Source organism: Pristiophorus japonicus, chromosome 19, assembly GCF_044704955.1.
Source record: "Pristiophorus japonicus isolate sPriJap1 chromosome 19, sPriJap1.hap1, whole genome shotgun sequence".
NCBI classification, from domain to species: domain Eukaryota; kingdom Metazoa; phylum Chordata; class Chondrichthyes; family Pristiophoridae; genus Pristiophorus; species Pristiophorus japonicus.
Window position 1 is genome coordinate 45062771 of NC_091995.1, and position 12705 is coordinate 45075475.

Consider the following 12705-nt stretch of genomic DNA (forward strand, 5'->3'; position numbering starts at 1 on the left):
CATCAAAACCAGGGGCAACCTCTCCACCCACCTCTGCGGGGAATCCCCAGTCTCCTTCCTGAGTTTTTCTTTCAAGGTGCTATTCATACGCTCCACTAGCCCCGAGGACTGGGGGTTGAAGGTGACGTGCCAGTTCCCCTCAATCCCCAGCAACTTAAGGGTTACCTGCATGACCTGTCCCGTGAAGTGCCTCCCCGGTCGGACTCCACGTACTGTCCCGTGAAGTGTCTCCCTAACCAATATCCTGGCGGTCCCCGCTGCTGTGGCTGTTCGGCAAGGGAAGGCTTCAACCCACTTTGTGAAAGTGTCCACTAAAATCAGGCAATACTGGTACTCTCCCTTAGCCACAGGTAGAGGCCCGATGTAATTGATTTGTATCGATTGCCATGGTCCCTCTACCCTCCTTGTGTGTCCTAGAGACACCTTTCTTTTCTGGGGATCTGGATTATTGGTTGCACAGACAAGACAGTTCACGCAAAATTCACGCGTGTCTTCCCGGAGTGGGGCCACCACCCGACCTGTTCCACCCGTTGCCAGGTGACCTCCGGTCCAGGGTGTCCAGCTCCAGGGCCTGCGTGTGGGCCAGCTGAAGGAACTCCCTCTGGTGCTGCTGGGACACTATCCACTGCTCTCCTTTAAACAACATCTTCTCCCTAACATGGATGCCTGTGCCTCCGTACGGTCCTTCGACCTTTTCTCCTGCAGTCAGCTTGTCCACGACGGACTTGAGGATGGGATCTCGCGCCTGTACCTGCTGGAGGTCCGGGGCCAAAGCCACCCCTGCGCTCCCTTGTGTCCCCTGTCCGCCCCGGATAGCTGCCTCGAGCGGGTTCCACTTTGTTCCCGTTCGGGCTCCCTCTTTTGCCAGTTGATCTGCCTTTTGGTTCCCTGCAGCCCTGGGCTCATGTTTGTAATGGGCCTTTACTTTGTGAATGCAAATGTCTGCCCCGGTCCCTACTGCCTGAATGATGTGCTGCAGTCGGGGTTTTATGGCCAGGGGTTTACTGTCTGCAGATGTATACCCGCGACGGGACCAGATGGCTCGGTACTCTGTGCAGGCATTGCAGGTGAACATACTATCTGAACAGATAGTATAGGGCCGTGGGAATTCATCGGGGTGGGTGACTACATACATGACTGCCAACAGTTCAGCATGCTGGACATACATGGTGGTTGGGAGCTTTATGGTCCTGGCAGTGCCTGCCTGGGGATCATAAATCCCGCACCCTGCGAGCCTTTCCTCCGCCACCACCGTGCTGGACCCGTCAACAGAGATCTCCCGGCCGTGGGGATGGATCCCCGCCCGGAGCCCTATGTCCACGTCCCAGACCCCCGCAATGGAGCAATGGTGGGCTTTCCCATGTTGGCTGCCAGTCGGGGCTCACACATCCCTTTTACTCTCAAATCCATCTGTGAGAGCAGGAGAGTCCAGCAAGCAATGCATGCACTGCTCACTGTCCCATCCTTAATTCTCCCATCCAGCAGCATCTGAGTGGGGGTGTGATGAGTGAGGAGAGTGATTGGGGACACTCCTGTGAACACCTGCGACCGCTTCAGAGCCCAGTGGGTGGCCAGCAGATGCCTTTCACAGTTTGAGTAACCCCTCTTAACCTCAGTGAGGACCCTGGAGGAATAGACCACCGGCCTCAGCTGGCCGTGTCGCAGTTGCATCAGCACAGCACTTAAGCTATCCCCGCTGGCTGCTACCTCCAGGAAAAATTCCTCGCCCTCATCTACCACTCCCAGGGCCGGAGCTTTCTGCAGGTCTCCCTTGTGGCGGGTAAATGCTGCATCACAGTCCTCATCCCACTCCCACTCCACGCCTTTGTGTAGGAGCCGGAGTTGGGGGGCTGCAATGGCTGCGTAATCCTCAATGAAGTCCCAGCAGTAACCGGTCAGACCCAGGAACGACCTCACCCCTGTAACTGTAGTCGGAGCCAGTAACTCCTGAACTGCCCTCCTCGTAGCCTCAGCAATGGCTCTCTCCCCTGCCCGCACAGTCAGCCCCAGGAATTTTACCTCTGTCTGGCCGATCTGTGCCGCCTTAGGGTTTACTTTAAAACTCTCCTCGTGCAGCAGTCCCAACAGCTCTGCCAGCAGGGGACCGTGCTCTTCCTCCGAATCGGAGAATAGCAGCAGGTCGTCCACATACTGGACTAGCTGTCTGGGTCTGCTCAACTCTTTCAGGCAGTTGGCCATACACTGATGAAGAATGCTCGGACTGTTGTGGAAGCCCTGGGGAAGACAGTTCCAGGTATACTGCTGTCCTTTGAATGTAAAGGCGAATTTGTACTGGTCCTCCCGCCGCAGCGGGATGGACCAGAACCCATTCGAGATGTCCAGCACCGTAAAGACGGCTGCGGATGCGGGGATGGCTGTGACTCGGTCAGCTATGGCTGCCACTGTGGGCGCACAGGCAGGGATATTTTTTTTGAGGACTCGGTAGTCCACCGTGGCCCTCCAAGAATTGTCCGTTTTCCTCACCGGCCAAAGTGGAGAGTTCACACGTGTTGCTATTGGTCTCAACACTCCCGGTCTGACTACAGATCCCAATGCGACCTCTAGGTCTGCCTCAACCTCCCTGGGAAAATTATACTGCTTCTGGGGCTTAGACATGGGGTCCCCATCTACTCTGACCTCAACCCCATTTACCCATCCACAGTCGTGCTTGTGCCTGGCAAATGCCGCCAGGTTGGCCCGCACAAAAGCCTGATAGATCATCGGGGTGCCGTCTACCAGAGAGCCGAGGTCATTTCCCTCCTTCGGCTTTACAGTGCAGAGGGAACCCTTCCCCTGCTTCCCCTAGATGACTGCTGTACCTTCCCCCTCCCCGGTGTCAGCTGTGCCCCACAGACAGTGGTTCCTCAGGTTGACCAGAATTTTCTGGCCGCTGAGGAAATCTGCCCCTAAGGAAATCTGCCCCTAGGATGCCTTTACCCACTCCCTTACACGGCAGAAGGACACACTTCTACATGGTGTGGAGGGTGCCTATGTGTATCTGCGTTCTTCTCCAGTGAAGCTGGTTAGGCAGTAGGGGATCCCATTGGATAGGGGTGAGGTGGTCGGGTCGTCTACATGAACCAGGGTGCACGAGGCCCCTGTGTCCAGCAGATACTCCCCCCGGACCCCCTCAACCCCCATCATGACACGTGGTCTGCTCCACGCATCATAGGTGACCGGGCAGAGGTACACGAGTTACTCGGGGTCTAGTCATTGGGGGGTGTTGGTCTGGGCCTGAGGGACTTCTCCCCAGGTCACGGCTGCGACCTTCCCAGTCTGGGTAAGGAGTGCCTGCAGAGCCGCGAGGAGACCCTCGAGTGGGGCGGCAGGGCTGGGCACAACTGGCTTGGGATGGCTTGCGGCCGCGGGGACTGGGGCTGAGGTTGGAGCCTGTGGACCTCTTTTCCTGCCTCGGATCCCGGCATTCCCTCCTCATGTGCCCTGTCTTCCCGCACTCGTAGCAAACCACCTCTCTGCCTGCCTGCCAATTCCCTTCTTGCCTCCACTCTCTCTTATCAGAGCCGGGGAGGATCTCACACACCTTCCCCTTGGTGGGTTTCTCCCCCCCCGATTCTGCCATTGCGAAAAAAGAGGGTCAGCTGCCTCAGCACCGTCTCCTCTGTGGCTTGGGGGTCTCTGAAATCGAACCACAGGTTGGCCTGGGCGCACAACTCCGGTAGGCTGTTCGCCACCAGTGTTCACAGCCAGCGACCACGTCGGTGTGCATCCAGCTGGGTTCGGTCCAAATTCCCCCCACTGGCTTCCTCATACACTGGCCACAGTCGATCAGCGAATGTCTGGGGGTTCTCCCCGGGTCACTGGACAGTGGCCTGTACCCGGTCGAACGGATAGCCGTTGTTCAACCCCATGGCCTCCAGGATATCCTCCTGGAGAGCGGCCACTGTTTGCTGACCCCTCTTGCTCTCAGCAGAGAGAGCCTGACACAGGGCTGGGTCCAGTGAGAACAGGAGCAGTTTGCTCCATTCGGCCTCATCGCAGTCATTTATGTCTCCTACCTGCTCTACTTCCATAAAGTGGACAGAGGGGTCTCCATTTCGGGTAAGTTTATTCACATGGGCCACCATCTGCTGCAGCTGGGTCGCACTGTGGGGAAGCACGTATTGGTTCTGTAGGGGACCCTCAGCCTGACCCACTGCGGGTGGTCCGAATCTACTCTGCCTGATGGGGCACATTGGGGCTGGTCCCAGAGGTTTAGATTCCAGCATCTCACCCTGCCTCTCCTCCGGGATCCCCAATGGGGCTGTGGGAGAGGGCCTGTAGGATTCTTCCTCCCTATCCTCCTCCCCACAGCCTGTTTCACTATGCTCCCACTTCCGCACTTCGGCTGGGCTGATAAGGCACACCACTCCTTTACTGGGTGCTTTCTTTCAGCTGAGCCAAGGGCTTTTGCCTCAGCCTGGGCCAGAGCTTTGGTGTCGGGCCAGGTGGGGATTCGAGTCTCGGGCACTTCCAGAGCTTTTGCTCCGGGTAGAACAAGGGCTGCTTTGGCTTCAGCCAGAGCCAGAGTGAGCCGATCAATTTGTTCCTGAAAGGAACGATGATCCGCCTCTGCCCTGCTGTGGCACGCCTGAAGCGCAGCCTGCAGCTGGAGACTCTTACCTGCTCCCAACTTTACCTGGTTCTGAGCCTGGGCAAGTTCCTCCTGCAGTCCCCTGACGTAACCTTTTCCCTCAGTTACCTGGGACTGAAGGAACTCCCTGTGGTTGCGATAGCTTTCTCCATCTCTCTCTCGTTCCTGCCTCTCCCACTTTAAATCCTGATCCAGCTTTTCCCTTTCTTTGCTGGTCTTTACTAGCTCCTCTCTCTGCTCAGCTAGCTCTGTCTGCAGGACGTCTACCTGCCTGTCCAAGACCTGTATTTGCTTCTGAAAGCACATCAGCCACACTGCCTTTTCCACTGATCTTTTATGATCTTTCCTCTGGGTCCACCTGGCTGCTGCATCCTCAGGCCATTCAGCCCTCAGCAGCGCCTGCACCCACTTCCTTAAGCAGTTTATCCTTGATGTTGCATACCTAGCAATCTTACCCTTCATTTTATACTCCTCTCCACCAAGACTGACTGTCTCTTCACCCTCACTCAACGCATGTCCCTTCATCGTGGTCACCATTGTAAGGGGAGCTTTAGGGTGTGGGTTCGAATCCACACTCCCCTGCGGTTCTGTACGTGTGATTTATGAGGATCGGTGAGTAATGAGGCACCAGACACAGTGGGTAAGAGTACAAAATGGCTAATGTTATTTATTTAGAATAGTAAACACCAAGATAGAGGGCGTAGGAAAAATCTCGCAACAGAGAAGGGGAAAATAAGAGGTTAAAACATACCACTCGCACACAACCCCACCTCCCACTTCCACCCTTCTTACCAATTCCTTTCCTAAATTGAGTCTGTGAGGGGGGTTTGGGCTATACTCACAATCCTATCAACTCCGGGGTTCTGGGGGCACTTATTTCAGCTCGGGGTCCCTCTGGGGTGGGTTGGACGGTTCGGTTTTCCTCCTTGATGTTGCGTCAGTTTCTTCTCTTTGCCTTTCGGTTGGCTCCTAAGCAAAAAAGCTGCTGGCGTTAAGCACACCTTCCCCAGAGCAAGGGCCCTGTGAAAGGCTGACTCAACTCCCAAAAGCTGACTCCCACTGCTCCAAAAGCTGACTCCCACTGCTCCAAAAGCTGACTCCGACTGCTCCAAAAGCTGACTCCAACTGCTCCAAAAGCTGACTCCCACCCTCTTAACTCAACTCTACAACTCAGTGCAAAAGCTGACTCCAGCCTCCAAAAGCTGACTCCCACCCTCTTAACTCAACTCTACAACTCAGTGCAAAAGCTGACTCCAGCCTCCAAAAGCTGACTCCCACTGCTGGTTCTGTGGCTCCTAACTTTGTATCCAATTTAGTTCTGGCCTTTTCGCGCTCAAACTCAGTTGGTGGTCCATTGTGTATGTTTGGGCGGGGAGATAGCTTTGAATATTTAATCTGAAGATGTCACAGGTACAGGTAGGTGTGAGGCCAGGGGTATTGTTTCAGTGCACATTGGTGCCTCAACGTCTGCTGGTCCATTGTAACAGTCCTGGGAGTCAATCGGTTTGGGCCTCCCCTTTGATGGGCCATTAGGTAGATGATGGTCCACATTCATTAGGGGTGAGTCATATTTTCAAACTGGGCCGGGTAGTCCCCATTGGTTGAGGATTTCCCCGCTTCAGGCCTGACTCGACCCCTGATTAGCTTGCCAGAATGCACTGTTCCCCCATTGGCCAGTGCCTCTGTCTCGCTTGTGAGCCAGACTCCACAATGTCTGTATCCGCCCACACGTTTCCCAGCCTGCCTGGTCTGAGGATTTTACTTGGCCAAAAATGTTCATTTAAAATGTAAAGGACGATCCCATGGTAGTTTTCTTGTCCTTAGCATGTTCCAATAAAATGCGGCCGTGGATTTACGAACCTTACACTCTGGATAGGGAGCCTGGATTTCTTTTTTTTCTCTCACTTCCTATTATGTGTAAGGTTTGTTTGTTGTTTCAAGTGTTTATGAGTTGAAACCCCTTGACTTCCACAGTAAAATTGCGGTCTGCGGTCAGACCGATAGGCACACACAGTTTAAACCCGTGCAGGGGTACTGTGAAGTGTAGACAGAGTTGAAAATAGGGGAGCGATGAGCCAGGGGTCTCAGGGTTTTTGAACCAAATGAGGTTTTGTCTTTCAGAAGAGGAACCAGAGATGAGGAAAATCCTGCTCCTGTGCACCTACATCAGAATGCGAATCGACTACCGGGGAGAGACTGAAGAAGCCATTATTTTTGGATGCTCAGGGGGGCAGGCACCGACTGTCACCACAGGAGAAGGGACACCAGGGGTCGAGGGGACCGCAATATATACCCACAGGGGAAGGTGGCCAGGGTGGTTGGGATCCAATTCCACTAGATACTCCAGCCACCCCGGGGTCACGTATGGGGAAGCATCAGTCTCCTGACCCAGCATTGAGGTAACCGCATCCCTGGTTAGGGTAGTGGTTGGGAAGAGGGTTCACCTGACCTGTAAGGGGCACATCCCGGTGGGAAGGAGGTGGTGGCTCAGGAAGCCGAGCAAGGACATGGGAAACCCGACAGCAGATTGGGAGAGACTGTACAACAGCACCTACCGGACCATCACGGGCACCCAGGTGGGAGTGAGTGTGTGTTGGGATAAATGATGGGAGGCGGAGTTAGGAGTGTGTGTGTGCATGTGGGGATCAGAGAAGATATGCCCGGCAGGCATCTCCATTGCGTTCTCCAGACAGTGGCGGGATGAAGGGGAGGGTGTGGAATGGGACTGGAGCGTGGTCGCATGCATAGTAAGCCACCCCAGCTCCATCCACGCCACCGAGTTAAGCGCACACCCCAGACATCCCCTGCCCACAGCCCCAACCGAACCAACTGACACGGACAGATGCCCTACCACCATCCAGGGACCAGAGAACGGCTTGGTTTTGGTTCCCACGGACAAGCTGCTATACCAGGGGGTCCACTACGCAATGGCCTCTGTCATCCTAAACCTTACCGAGGTGCACCTACCTGAGTGGTGCCCAAAAGAGACAGAACGCCTCTACCAGGCTTTCCTTCGAGGAATGTTCAGGACATTCAACGAGCTCGATTTTGACGATTTGAATAACACTTTGCTGTACCGTCTACAACCCAAAGACAACGTCAAACCGAAAAGACACAGAAGAGGGATCTGGAATGATGTTTTTACCGGTTTTAACACCGGGGCATCAATAATTTATGGCATGGACAATTATGTAGCACATTTCGGATACCACATTCCATTTTTACCAGAGCACCTGACAGATCTGTTCAAAGCAGCACAAAAATCCCAGAAACATTATTTCACCCGACAACAAAAAAAACAGTAAAATTGGGAGCCCAGATAGCTGACTTAAATTCAAGGCCCTGGTGGGATTGGGAGTTGGACGTAGAGGTCCCGGCCTGGGACCGCATCCACTCTCACGCCCTGGTGGTGGCACAGCTGATCATCATAGCCGATTTGCTGGTGATCTTCTGCCAGCTTAGGAGAAAGGGCCATCGTTTAAAAATTAAGAAAGCTATGCGGGAGGCCAAGTCAAAGGCCAAACGAGAAGGGAGGGCTAGCAAAGTCTATGCAGTATGACGGGACTGATTGTACGAGCTGAATGTCTTGCACTGTAAAGAAAAGTCTGTACCTTGTAAGAGGTCCATACCTCCATATCTGTAGTACTATGATGTGTGATACTATGTACTATTATGATTTTGGTGAAAGGTATTGGTTGAGAAGCATTTTTACATTTTCAGTATTGTATTGATTCCAAATTATGAATACCATTTGAGTATTTTAATGTTTTATCATGGGTTTAGTTAAGATTTGGGGAAGATTGGCACTGTGAGAGGGAAAAGGTATTGCTTCACATTTTGAAAACACCCTGAGACAGTATGTTTTAATGGGGGAGAGTGTAAGGTTCGAAAATCCATGGCCGCATTTTATTGGAACACCCTAAGAACTAGAAAACTACCATGGGATCGTCCTATACATTTTAAATGAAAATTTTTGGCCAAGTAAAATCCTCAGACCAGGCAGGCTGGGAAACGCGTGGGCGGATACAGACATTGTGGAGTCTGGCTCACAAGCAAGAGAGAGGCACTGGTCAATGGGGGAAAAGAGAATTCTGGCAGGCCAATCAGGGGTCGAGTCAGGCCTGAAGCGGGGATTTGAGTACAGGGGCAGGGAGGTGTTACTGCAGATGTACAGGGCCTTGGTGAGGCCACACCTGGAGTATTGTGTACAGTTTTGGTCTCCTAATTTGAGGAAGGACATTCTTGCTATTGAGGGAGTGCTGAGAAGGTTCACCAGACTGATTCCCGGGATGGCGGGACTGACATATCAAGAAAGACTGGATCAACTGGTATTGTATTCACTGGAGTTCAGAAGAATGAGAGGGGATCTCATAGAAACGTTTAAACTTCTGACGAGTTTAGACAGGTTAGATGCAGGAAGAATGTTCCCAATGTTGGGGAAGTCCAGAACCAGGGGTCATAGTCTAAGGATAAGGGGTAAGCCATTTAGGACCGAGATGAGGAGAAACTTCTTCACCAGAGAGTGATGAACTGTGGAATTCTCTACGACAGAAAGTTGTTGAGGCCAATTCACTAAATATATTCAAAAGGGAGTTAGATGTAGTTCTTACTACTAGGGGGATCAAGGGGTATGGCGAGAAAGCAGGAATGGGGTACTGAAGTTGCATGTTCAGCCATGAACTCATTGAATGGTGGTGCAGGACTCGAAGGGCTGAATGAACTACTCCTGCACCTATTTCCTATGTTTCTATGTTTCTAAATCCTCAACCAATGGGGACTACCCGGCCCAGTTTGAAAATATGACTTACCCCTAATGAATGTGGACCATCATCTACCTAATGGCCCATCAAAGGGGAGGCCCAAACCGATTGACTCCCAGGACTGTTACAATGGACCAGCAGACGTTGAGGCACCAATGTGCATTGAAACAATACCCCTGTCCTCACACCTACCTGTACCTGTGACATTTTCAGATTAAATATTCAAAGCTATCTCCCCGCCCAAACTCACACAATGGACCACCAACTGAGTTTAAGCGCAAAAAGGCCAGAACTAAATTGGATATAAATATAGGACCTACAGAACCAGTGGGGGTGGGGGGTTGCTGTTGGAGTCATCTATTGGGGGAAGCAGCTGAAACAGTCGGAGTAGGAGTCAAAGAGCAGTAGCAGGCACAGATAGGCAGATACTGAGAGGCAAATGCAGTTTTGGCGTGAAGATGAACTGACTACAAGGAAAACTGCAAAAACACATGGTGGGGAAGGAGTTGGAGTCAGCTTTTGGAGCAGTTGGAGTCAGCTTTTAGCAGTTGGAGTCAGTTTTTGGTTGTTGGAGTCAGCTTGTGGGAGTTGGGTCAGCTTTTCACAGGGCCCTCGCTCTGAGGAAGGTGTGCTTAACTCCAGCAGCTTTTTTGCTTAGGAGCCAACCGAGAGGCAAAGAGAAGAAACCGACGCAACATCGAGGAGGAAAACCGAACCGTCCAACAACGTGAAACCCACCCCAGAGGGACCCCAAGCTGAAATAAGTGCCCCCAGAACTCCGGAGTTGGTAGGATTGTGAGTATAGTCCAAACCCCCTCACAGACTCAATTTAGGATAGGAATTTGTAAGAAGGGTGGAAGTGGGAGGTGTGGTTGTGTGCGAGTGGTATGTTTTAACCTCTTATTTTCCCCTTCCCTGTTGCGAGATTTTTTTGTGTTGTTGAGTGAGATTGTGCCATTACTGCTATTTATGACCTCTTCCTATGCCCTCTATCTTGGTGTTTACTATTCTAAATAAACAACATTAGCCGTTTTGTACTCTTACCCACTGTGTCTGGTGCCTCATTACTCACCCATCCTCATAAATCACACGTACAGAACCCCAGAGGAGTGTAGATTCGAACCCACACCCTAAAGCTCCCCTTACAAAAATAAGGTGTCGGCCATTTAGGACAGAGATGAGGAGAAATTTCTTCACGAAGTGGGTGGTGAATTTTTGGAATCCTCTACCCAGAGAGCTATGGAGGCTCAGTCGTTGAGTATATTCAAGACAGAGATCGATAGATTTTTGAATATTAAGGGTATGAAGAGATGTTGAGGTAGAAGATCAGCCATAATCTCCTTGAATGGCGGAGCGGCTCGAGGGGCCGAATGGCCTACTCCTGCCCCTAAATCTGTCTTATGTTCTTATAAATAAATATGAGACTGGATTAAACACTCAGCCTCGCTATCCTGTCACCCCTATTTTTATAACGCAGAGCATTCAGAAGGTGTTACTTACCGCATCGCACACACAACCGGAGAGACCATTTTTATGAGCTTCGGCATTCAGATAAGCACGTAGCAGAAACTAGACTTTGTTTGCTGAAAGATTCCATTGGTCGGACATTGCAGGAACTGAAGCGAGATGGCTGAGTCCAAATATACACTCGGGACCAGTTCAGATGTCACGTAACTGTGTTGGACTGAAACCGTACAGAATGTCTTTGAAAGGTAGTTGTGGTTTCGTGGACTGCAATTGTTTCAATCCTCAAATGAGGAGAGGTGGAACCAGAGACCCAACAACAACAACTTGTATTTATATAGCGCCTTTAACATAGTGAAACGTCCCAAGGCGCTTCACAGGAGTGTTACGAGATAATCCAAATCTCAGCTGTCCCATGTCCTAACTCGCACCAAGTCCCGATCAGCCATCACCCCTTGTGCTCACTGACCGACATTGGCTCCCAGTTAAGCAACACCTCGATTTCAAAATTCTCATCCTTGTTTACAAATCCCTCCATGGCCCTTGCCCCCTCCCTATCTCTGTAACCTCCTCCAGTCGCTACAATTCTCATCCTCCTGTTCAAATCCCTGTGTGGCCCCTCGCCCCCTCCCTATCTCTGTAACCTCCTCCAGCCTCTACAATTCTCATCCTCCTGTTCAAATCCCTCCATGGCCCTTCGCCCCCTCCCTATCTCTGCAACCTCCTCCAGCCCTAAAATTCTCACCCTCTTGTTCAAATCCCTCCATGGCCCTCGCCTTCCTCCCTTTCTCTGTAATTTTGTCCAGCCTCACAAACCTCGAGATATCTGCGTTGCTCAAATTCTGACCTCTTGAACATCCCACATTATAACAGCTCAACCATCGGTGGCCGTGCCTTCAGCTGTGCAGGCCTCAAGCTCTGGAACTCGCTCCCTAAACCTCACCACCTCTCTACCTCTCTTTCCTCCTTTAAGATGCTCCTTAAAACCTACCTCTTTAACCAAAGCTTTTGGTCATCTGCCTTCATTTCTTCTTTTGTGTCTCGATTTTAAATTTATCTGTTTTTTCTTATAACCCTGCTGTGAAGCACCTTGGGACATTTTACTACATTAAAGGCACTATAGAAATAAAAGTTATTATAAAACATTTGACGCTGAGCCGCATAAGTAGAAATTAGCGCAGGTGACCAAAAGCTTGGCCAACGAGGCAGGTTTTAAGGAACGTCTTGAAGGAGAAAAGAGAGGTGGAGAGTTTTAGGGAGGGAGTTCCAGAGCTCGGGGCCGAGGCAGCAGAAGGCACGGCCACCAATGGTTGAGCGATTATAATCAGGGATGCTCAGGGGGGCAGAATTAGAGGAGTGCAGACATCTCGGGGGGTTGTGGGGCTGGAGGAGATTACAGAGATAGAGAGGGGCAAGGGGCCATGGAGGGATTTGAAAACAAGGATGAGAATTTTGAAATCGAGGTGTTGCTTTACCGGGAGACGATGTAGGCCAGCGAGCACAGGGGGTGATGGGTGAGTGGGACTTGGTGCGAGTTAGGACACGGGGCAGCCGAGGTTTGGATCACCTCTAGTTTCCGTTGGGTAGAATGTGGAACCATGGAGAATGGGGAGTAAATCTGCCCGAGCTGGGTTTAATCCGGTCAATTCTAATTATCGATTTCTTTACGCCGGCCCCAGCGCCAAATTGGCTTCTTTGGGTAAAAAAAATGTTGGTTGCGGCAACACAGCGATCGCTCCAACGCTTCACAACATCCCTCCCCTTTACTGGCTCAGTGGGTAACACACTCGCCACTGAGACAGAAGGTTGTGGCTTCATGTCCCACTCCAGCAACTTGAGCACCTAAATCTAGGCTGACTCTCCAAGTGCAGTGCTGAGGGAGCGCTGCAC

General features: G+C 51.7%; 1 protein-coding gene across 4 annotated transcripts in view; it reads left to right on the forward strand.

Annotated features, from left to right (window-relative positions):
- Window positions 1-12705, forward strand: part of LOC139229845 (probable G-protein coupled receptor 139) — a 138237-nt gene that overhangs the window by 73574 nt on the left and 51958 nt on the right. Inside the window, exon 4 of one of the 4 annotated variants that reach the window (XR_011587832.1) lies at window positions 6713-7820. The exons of the other annotated variants lie outside the window; for them this stretch is intronic. The gene's annotated coding sequence lies outside the window, so the exon portion shown is untranslated. Of the gene's footprint in view, window positions 1-6712; window positions 7821-12705 lie in introns of those variants that run through there. 4 annotated transcript variants of the gene reach the window in all.